Genomic DNA, 11,239 nt, shown 5'->3' with positions numbered 1-11,239 from the left:
ACTAAAAAAAGAAATGATTAAACAACATATAATAGAGGTGATTAGATGCATAACCTGTATATACTCAGTTTCTTCGATCCCTCCTCCTCCTCCTCCTCCTCCTCCTCCTTTTGATCTTCACCAACCGTCCGTATCTCCTCATGATCACAAAGTCACTAAGAACTATTCCAACAACCAGTCCACTAATGTATCCCGCCAACAAAAATTTCCAATCTAATTTGAGTTGAGACACTGAATCACCATCATATTTTTCGAAAGCTGAAGCTGGTGGTGGCAACAACTTTGAATTGTCACATTTCTTTGATAATAGAGCACCACACAATCCAGGGTTACCCTCAAATGAAGTATTGTCAAATGTGTTAAATTGGTTCCCCTGAGGTATAGGTCCTATAAGATTGTTTTGAGAGACATTAAAGATGGAAAGGAAAGAGAGCTGTGACAATTGTTGGGGGATTGTACCGGAGAGAAAATTTCGAGAAATGTCCAATGATTCAAGATCCTTCAAGTTTTCCAAAGATGATGGAATATAACCAGTGAGCATGTTGTTGGAAAGGTTGATCGAGTGAAGTGCCTTTAGGTTCCCAATCAATATGGGAATCTCCCCTTCAAATCTATTGCATGAAAGATCAATGGCAGCAAACCTGTCATGGATGAATGTGTAGTATCTCTCTACCCCTTTGAATGTTATCGTGATTCCATAAGGGTAAAGTAAAAGCCAACTACTAGTACCCGAAACATTATAATCCAATTGAGAATTCATAAATGTTACATCAGTGCTGTTGACATTGATAGCTTTCATGGAATTCCAAGTGAAGATGTATCCAGATGGCAACTCACCTGTGAAATTGTTGGAAGATAGATCAATGACTTGCAACTTAGGAAACTGCATATCATTTTTGGGTTTTCCAATGGCACTATGGAACCAATTACAACGCAGAGTTAACAGTCTTAACTCGGGAAGAGATCCCAACCAAGAAGGGAAAACATCATTCAATTGATTGTTTGAGACAGCAAGAACTTGAAGCATCTTACAATTGGACAATGAGCGTGGTAGATGTCCCTGCAACTGATTATAACTCAGATCAATCATTTCCAGATTTCCTCCATTTTTGCATGTTTCAGGAATGATTCCATGAAAATAGTTGTCACGCAGATCCAGTAGTGAAAGAGAAGTAGAATTTTCCAAGCATCGTGGGATTGTGCCGCTCAACATGTTATGTGACAGAGAAAGAACATCAAGAGATGTCAGATTGCAGTAGAGTGGTGACATTTCTCCCTTTAGCATGTTGCCTCCAGCCATAAATTTCTTGATCGATGGTGCAGGAATAAGAGGTGGACCTCGTATCATGTTGTCTGCAATTAATAATGTCTCAAGCTTGTTTTGATGCCTAAGGAAATCAGGAAACTCAATTAAGTTACACGAACCCAATCCTACAAGGTTGAATTTTGCAAGTGTTGCATTTTTATTTCCTTTCTCAAAGAGAAGTGACAGATTGTTGTGGCCTATTTGGAGTCCACTGAGGCTTTTCATGTTGAAAAACATGTCAAATTTCAAACTGCCACCTAAATTGTTATCGCTTAACGAAAGAAATTTTAGATTATTGAGTTTGGATAACCATTGTGGGATTGAACCATGAAACTTATTTCTGTGAAGACTTAGCTCAACCAGTTGGGTAAGGTTCCCGAGTGAGGATGGAATAGGCCCTGAAAAATTGCACTGACTAGCGATTAGAAACTCTAAGTATTCAAGGTTTTGGATAGAAGATGGTATGCTTCCAGAGAACCTAGTATTTCCAACTCTCAGTATTTTGAGAAGACTTGGTTGGAGGAATTCAGGCAAATAGCCATTGAGATTGCTATTGGATCCTATAATAAGAATTTGTAGATTTGGAAGTTGAAAAATTTTTGCAGGAAATTCACCCTGCAGTTCACAATTATAAAGACCCAGCGTTGTCAAGGAAGTCAAGTTTGCAAGGAAATCAGGTATTGCAGATGATATGTTTACATAGTTGAGATTAAGTATTTCTAAACTGGTCAAATTCTGCATTAGGCTTCTCATATTGGGATTTTTAAGCTCCAAAAAAAAGTTTTCAGACAAGTCCAGGGAAGATATGTTAGACATATTGGAAATTTCAACGGGAACTTGGCCAGAAAAAGCAGAAGCAGAGAGATCAAGATGGGTCATCCCTGAAAATTGTCCAATAGAAGCAGGAATCTGAGAGTAATTGAAATGGTTATCGGAAAGATTCAACCTCCGAAGATGAACAAGGCGAAAAATGGTGCTGGTAGAGTTGATAGAGCCATAAAGACAACTACTGCTAAGGTCAAGCCCAATCACATTACCTGTCTCCTCGTCACACTCCACGCCATCCCATGAACAGCAATTACTTGTTTCTCCTTCTTGTGGATTATTCCACTGCAAAACCTTGGGATAAGCACCTTCATAGCCAGAAGCAGATTTGTTAATGAGAAAGCTATCCCTGAATTGCAGCAAGGCAGACTTTTCATCATCATGGCAAGTTGCAGGCTGCGAAGAAGTAAAAGAGTAGTGATCATGATCAGATTCAGTGATTACAATCTCATATGACAAACTGATGAGTTTCAAAAACAGCAGCAGCAACATAGCCAATCCCATTATATATATATATATATATATATATAAAGCCTCGATTGTTATAGCTGGTTCTTTCCTCTATAAGCATGGAAGCTGAGGTAAGTAAAGGTTCTTATTAATCATATATATGTACCAATATACTATGATCAAGCTTGGCCGTATTCACGACGTTGCGTATTTTCTTACTGTCAACTTGGTACCATGTGATGGTTATTATTAATTCAAAAAACTCACTATCCATTACCCACTTATTCCCACAGATATTATGTACGTGTACCATTCATCAAAGACTTACATGTATTGGTGCTTGTTGAAAGACTCGGTTGACTGACGATGCTAGCTGCCCATGAGAAAAGACTGGCTTAAAGACTTTTGGTACCCAATCATTTGGCCCCACATACTCTTCTCTTCCATACTTATTCATGCATCGATATTTATTTATTTTCTTCATTATCATTTTAAAATGTAAAATGTAAAAAATTATTATTAAATAATATTATTTCAAAATGTAAAATTGTCCGGTAGAAATAGAAATCAGAGAGTAACTGAAATGGTTATCAGAAAGATTCAATCTCCGAATATGAACAAGGTGAAAAGAGGTGCTGGTAGAGTTGATAGACTTTAACCAGTTTACGTTCACCGCAAAAGTCGGTCAATAGTCATTTAGTATTTGTCCTTTCTCGAACAAAACGAAAGAGGTGATCCACTGAGAGAACTATAGCTATTAATATAAAATGGCAATTGCTCAAAATCTTCAACGTTCAGTAAACATGTTTGGTTAAATCCAAATGATACATATAATTCCACACTGTTGGCATTGTGAAAGAATATTTGAAGAGAAAAAATAAAAATTGGTCTTTAAAGAACTCTTATTTTTATATTTTATCATGTATTTTTATGATCCCGCATATTTATTATCCTATAAGTTTTACAGAAAATCAAAAATAGATGTTGAAATTTATGTTAAGAACATTTTTTTAAAATCTTCTTTAGCTAAATCTTCTAATTGGCAAAGCCACTCTTTTTAAGAATGGCAAATATCAACAAATTGTTATCAGAATGACTTCTGGTTTGTGAATCCCACCCCTGTTTAAATCAATCGCATTTGTGGTGAATAACTTCATTGGATAAGCCTTCCTGGAGTAAAATATGGTCAGTTGAGTCAAATTTCACCAACGGATACGTTGATCTATGACCAAGCAAGACAATGATGCCTCTTTTCACGGAAGGCTGAAGATAGTGGAACTTTTATTGTTCAAAATAGTATATTTCTTGCTTGACTTGGCTGATATGGTCAGTTCAGTCAAATTCCACAACGAATACGTTGACCTATGACCAACCAAGACCATGATGCCTCTTTTTATGGAAGGATGAAACTAGTGGAGCTTTTCTTGTTCAAAATAGTAAATTCTTACTTGGCTTGGCTGATATGGTCAGTTAAGTCAAATTTCACCAAAGGATACGTTGATCTATGACCAAGCAAGACAATGATGCCTCTTTTTATTGAAGGATGAAGCTATGAGTAGTTTTTATTTTTTCTTGGACGATGAAAGCTATGGATATTTTCTGTATTGAAAATTTGGAAGTTTTATTGGTCAAAAGAGTATATTCTTACTTGGCTTGGCTGAAGATCACAAAAGTCGTCAAACACTTATGTTATGACTAACCAAGACCAAATGGAAGACAAGATTTCAGTCTTGATGTCTCTATAGAAAATTCTATACGGTCAAATTGGAGGGGTATGATAAAACGGAGAAAAGGAGTTTATTAGCTGGAAAAAAAGCCACCATGTGCTGACAACAGGGCCCAAAGTTGGTATATGCTGAAAAATGAGTCAAGTAATTCCCTAAGTATACGGGCATTGTGCATTGGAGAATGATATTTTGTCACTGTTGGGTGATCTGTATCAGTGGGATCTATATTTAAGCATTTACTTTTCCATTTATAAATTTAATTTTTTTAAACCTAAAATTGATTTAAATGTAGCTAATTATTAATTAACATATAAGTAACGATGTCACGTATAATATTCATCCATGATAACAAGTAACAATATTTTTGTGCATTTGACATTTATCCTTGTGTTTGGAATATTGTTTAGGAGATTACCCTACCCAGCATGTGACAGCCCAGACCACCCGCATACCATTTTAGGCCTGGGGAATCCTCTTACAACCCAGCTCTGGGAAATCCTCTTACAACCCAGCCCTCACGGGTTTAAAACGCGTCTAGAAGAAAAAAGTATCCACACGCTTATAAGCCATGCTTCGTTCCCCTTTCCAAGAGATGTGGGACTTCACAATCCTCCCCCTTGGGGTCCAGCGTCCTCGCCGGCACATCGATCCAGGTCCGGCTCTGATACCATCTGTGATGGCCCAGACCACCTGCATGTAGATATTGTCCACTTTGGGCCTGGTGAATCCTCTTACAACCCAACCCTTACGGGTTTAAAATGCGTCTACAAGGAAAAGGTATCCACACGCTTATAAGCCATGCTTCGTTCTCCTTTACAACCGATATGGGACTTCACACAGCATGTAGGTATAATGATTTCTCACTGTCAAGTAAGTATGAGTGTCTGACATATAACTTAACACTAAACTAGCCACCAAAAAAGTCCAAATAGGTAGATACATGTCTTTTAAGCTACTAGAAGCAAAGGGCCTTATAGTGTGTAATGGTTATAGCATAGTTCTATAATGTGACCCACAAGCTCATCCCAAATAGGACCAACAATTTAGAGCGTCTCTAATAACGGGAAGCAAAATTATAGTTTTGACATTTGAATGGAAGTTGTAAAAATTTAACGTCCTCATTTAAGATGCTATATTTGATGCATAAATCATACGCTACAGAGCAAGTAAAGTTTGTCTGAGATGGAATTTAGAGTTGGAAATGTACAGCTTATTTTCCTCCTCAAACCATCAGGTCCTGATCATGGTGTTACATGGACATCTTCATGGGTAACATCTCAATTCTCATGTGTGCGAATATATATAGTATTAATTATGTGACCACCTGTGTTCAAATTGATTGAATTCTTACAGCAAACAGATATTGTAGTTGTAATTATTGCCATACAAATAAGGCACTTCCCCTGTTTTAGCTCTGCTTCAGTATGAAAAATTTCAAGCAATTTTTGGTTGTTTGTGTTGAAAATACTTCCTTAATGAGCAATATACATGACAAAAAATATGAACATAGTTTATCAAATCATTTAACATTTCGGAGTAGATCACAATGAGTGTTTTGTTCTTAACCAACTTGGTCTATATTTGAGTTTTAAAAGTCTAACTGTATTAGCTTAATTATTAATTGTCACATTGGATCAAATAGGAAAATATTTTTATACAAATACATCCATTTGCACCTGCAAGAAATTATGAAATAAATCATTCCAGCCATGCTATATATTATAGATTCAAAAGGAGGAGGTCAAAACTTTATATATCGAGCTCAACGAGCTTCAAGTGTAGTTATGGTAACGCTAATCAAAGACACAGGTTCTCCTGATCTTGACGTTGAAGAGTTGGCATAATGTGAGGTATTCTGTTGGAAAATAAAAGCAGGTGTGTTAAGTGGATGAAGAGAGGTTTCATAAGCCACATTGTCGTTCGATCTGTTGCACCTTCCAGCACACATAGTAGCCCAACTTGAATGCATTTTGACATTTCCTCCTGAGCAGAAAATGGCTGACACATCTTAGCCATTCCAAAATCTGAAATTTTTGGATCCATTCAAGCATCTTGCAGAACATTGTTAGGTTTTAGATCCCTGTGGATGATTTTAAGTCATTGAATCTTGGTGAAGATAAAAGATCCCTCGAGCAATTCAATAACAATTTCAAACCGCTTTGTCCAGTCCAACTGTGACCTTCTTGTTGCATCTAGAACATATAGCGATAAAGCTTCAGTCTAGATTAATGCTCAGTTAAAAATGTAATGCATGATTGGAATGATAATAATCATGATTTTCATCTGTGTAATTCTACTAAACTGGTAGTTTGGTTTGATAAATTCTCACCAAATATGAAATAGTCCAAGCTTTTTTTTTGGCAAGTATTTCATGTATTAACATCTTCTCTTCCTTATGGATGCAACAGCCCAAAAGCCTCACAAGGTTTCGGCACTGCAGTTTTGCTATCACCGTGACTTCATTCTTAAACTCTTCCATTCCTTGTCCCGAATGCTTTGATAACCTTTTCACAGCTATTTCCCGTCCATTCACTAGTTGACCCTGAAATCATACACCAGTTTTATCTATATCTATATATATATATATATATGGGGCATGAAATCCCCTCTCTCTCAAGCTCTCTTACTCTGGCATTATAATTTAACCAAACTGTTTCAGTTCTAATCACGTAGAGTTTGTCCTTTTAAATTTGGTACTAAATATTAATCAAAGAGCACTAAATTTGGTGCTAGATTTTGTTGCCGATTGATCGTAGAGGAGAGCTAGCTAGATTTTGTTGCAGGCAGAAACAAAGGACAAAAAAATAAGGCTTAAATTGCAACAGCAATTAAACCAAAACTTTTTTAGAGAGAGTATTAATTATCACATAGAATTCAAGAAGCTAGCAAATCCAACTTTGGGCTTCGAGAATCTATGATAGCACTGAATTTGAAGAGAATTTTGCTTGAGAATTGATCCAATTTGAAGGTGAATAAAGCTAGTTTCAAAAATATAAATCCAAATATGCCATCCTTGTGAAGATAAAAAATTAGGGATGTATCGTTGTTCTTTGTTCTCTGTTTTTGGTTTGTGTCCTTTTTGGCTTTTATTTTTTCTAACTGTTTGCAAAGCCACACAAATGATGTCTAATGACTAGACAACAATGCACATAATTAATTCATTCCCATTGTTATTCCATGCTCAAGTTCCAATATATTACATATATTTATTGGATTTTTTTTAACCAATAAAAGTCACATTACAGAATAGTGCTATAATAACTATTACACACTATAGGACCTTTGCTTTTGGTAGCTTAAAAGACTTGTATCTAGCTATTTGGACTTTCAAGTATAAGTGGCCAGTTAGTTTAGAGTTACACAATTTGTCAAAAAATCCCACTTTTTTTGACAGTGAAGAATCAATAATTACATACTTGCTGGGTAGGGTATAATCCCCCAAACATTCCAATATAGCAATACTACATTGGTGGTTTTAAATAGTAGCTATTTTTGAACAAAGTGTTCAATAAGTTATGGGAATCTACTTTGACAAAAAACTTATGAAGTCCATCCAATATAAAAAATTGATCTTATATAATGCCGATCTCAAACAATAAGGATGAGTTTCAAGAAAATGATATCCAATTATAAAGATGTTAAATATTTTCTCCCCATGTAATTAATAGATTTATTGTTCCATTTATTAAATTCATCTTTTGTTATCACATATAATTATATATTGAATTTAGAGTAAATAATATAGTGTTAAGTGATATCTAAAGTATTGTAATTTCCATACAACAAGATTCTTTCAGCAAAAAAAGATTCTTTTAGCAAATAGTATTGCAACTATTTTCCCCCAAAAAAAAGAAAAAAAAATTCCTGTTGGAAGTAATGTTATGCTGTAGAAGTCAAAGCAATTATTTCATATTTAAATTTGATATTTCTTTGAAATAGTCTAAATACTACTTACAAAATTCATATTATAATGATCACTATTGATAACTTTGAATTTCTATGTAATCTCTACGTCAATATCTATATATGTATATATATATATGCATATATAATCAGACTCATATCAAGTCGATTTGATAGTTTTACTATTAAAATTTTAATTTTTAGCTTTTATATATTTGAGGATTGTGATTTAAAAATAAATTTTCTATCATTTAGAATTTTATAAAGTTTATTTTATCCAAATAGAATTTTAGTATATTTATTATTAAACTCATACTTGATTTTTAATTAGATTTTAAATTTTAAATTTTAAAATAATTCAATAATTAATAAAAAATATCTAATGATTTTAAAATCATCACATCGATCAAATGTAAAATCGACTCTATATATAAAAAAAGTAATATTCTACAATAATGTTAGAATTATCAAATATATATTAAATTTATTGATAAAATGATATGGTAATATTTAATTGAATTTTTTTAATTCACTTTTTTGCTTAAAAGTTTACTTATTAATATTTAGGTTCTATGAAATTTGTCAACTACTAATATCTAAATATATAATATTATAGAATATTCTATTATTCTCAATATAAGATGGGAATTTATTAAGTGTCAAATATCAAAGGTGCCTATATTTCCATGCAATCAAAGCTATATATATATATATATATATATATATATATTTATTTTATTTTTTTTTCACTTTACGCTACAAACTGCTAGACACTTCTTTTCGCATAATATGCTGTGTGATGTGTATTTACAATTTAGAAAACTTGTGGATGACTGAACTATTAAAAAAAAAATTATTTACATATAAATATCTATAGAGTTAGGCTATTTACATCTATATATATATATATATATAATTAGACTCTCATCACAATAATTTGATAATTTTGATATTAGATTTTTCTTTATTAATTATTGGATCATATTAAATATTAGGATTTAAAATTTAAAAATAATAAAATATAAATTTAATGATATATTAAATTTTTATTTAAAAAAAATAAACTTTATCGAAATTCGATAATTAATAAATATAATTTTTAATATTAATCTTTATTATAATTTAAAAATTGAAAAAGAATTATAATATTAATTTTTATATTAAAAATATAATTTAAATCTATATATATATTACCAATAGCATATGATATTTATTTGGGGGACTAATAGCATCATAGAGCTATATATTTATTTAATCCTAACGAACCTAAGGAATCTCATATTACGTAGGGAGGTGACGTGAAATATATCAACATACATTGACGCGGTTTGTCCAACGAATTACAATTTTGCACATGTCATTCAACCACCATGCTGCTTGAAAATATATGAATTAAAATAGACAAAAGGGACAATAAGCTTGATGGAGAATACGCTGGCCATAAAGTCAAACTTTGTGACGAGAAAAACTCATACAGTGGCACTATGGTATTATTTGTACCACTTCAAAAAATTATTATATGCCATGTAAATTCAACATTCTATAATTATTGTCATACAATAGTAAGATAAAATATATGGATCACATTCAATATTTATTAAGTGTCCGATTATTCAACAATCATATCCTTGAAAATACGCAAAGCAGATTTTCTTACATTCAATACCTGCTCAAAACAAATACCATAGATGAAGAAAAACACATATGGACAATAAGGAAAAAGAAGGAAAAGAAACACAAAAACAGTGACAATAAGAGAATGGAAAATAGGCTGGTCACAAAATCAAACTCTGTTTCCTCTCCTGACTCCTGTTGTCCTTTTTGGTGACTTCTTTCCAAAATATTCTAACAAATTTCTCAAACAACCTAGCCAATGCAAGCCTCCATGTGGTCACGGTGTCATAAAGAACCACTCCTACAGGTAGCCCGCTAATTAATCCAATTGTCATAAATTTCCAATCCAATTGCATGGAACACCCTGATTTTCCATCTACTTCTAGGGTTGGATTAGGAGGCTGCAGCGAACTTTCACGTTTGTTTGATAATGGAGCTCCACAACAATCCTGGATTATCCTCAGTAAATGAACTGCTAGAAAATGTACTAAATTGACCACCTTTCGATACAGGGCTAAGAGATTATTATGTGACACATTGAACACTATGAGGGTTTTGGGCTGCAGTAATCTTGAGGAATATCTTTCCTGAGAGAGAATTTCCAGAGAGGTCCAACGCTTCAACTACTGTTAAGTTCCCCAGTGAGAATATTGTGGGAAAATTCAAAGGAATGAAGGCCATTTATGTCACCAATCAATTCCGGAATCTTTCTTAAACTTGTTGCTGGAAAGATCAATAAAAACAAACACATCTTGGAGGCCCTCATTTTCAAACTCTACCCCTCTGAATGTTACCGTGATTATGTGAGGACGATCTATCTGCCAGCACATCCTCGAACCAAAGTCGGTTTTCATGTACATAAATTGGCTTTCATAAATAGGTTTCATGGCATCCCAACTGAAGATGTATTGATATGGTAACTCACCTGTAAAATTATTGTAAGATAGATCAATCAATCACTCGCAACTTGGGAACTCAAACATTGTTTTGGGTTCGCCAATTAGGCCTTGAAGCTCGTTATGGTGTATTGTGAGAAGTCTTACAATTGGGATGCAGAACAAGAAAAACATTATTGGTGAAGCTGAAGCTGCAAAATTATGGTGCATTCCCATTGCTTTCAAGCAGATTGCAAAGCAAGTCAAGGAAAAACACCAAAGAGGTCGAATATGAAGCTGCAAAATGAAATATTATTGGTTAAAATTGGGATGCAAAACAAGAAGAATGTAAAAAGAAAACAACATCAACAAAGGAAAAAATTACCATTAAAAAATATAAAAATAAAAAGAATTAAAAAATAAAAAACTAAACAAACAAAAAAAGAAAGAATTTTTTTAGTCATAAGAAACTGAAAAAAGGACTATATTAAAAGTGGGAAATACAAATGTTTTAATAATATATGTAAACCAAAAAAAAA

This window comes from Ziziphus jujuba, chromosome 7, assembly GCF_031755915.1.
Source record: "Ziziphus jujuba cultivar Dongzao chromosome 7, ASM3175591v1".
In the NCBI taxonomy this organism is placed as follows: Eukaryota; Viridiplantae; Streptophyta; class Magnoliopsida; order Rosales; family Rhamnaceae; genus Ziziphus; species Ziziphus jujuba.
Note: the sequence above shows the minus strand (reverse complement) of the source record.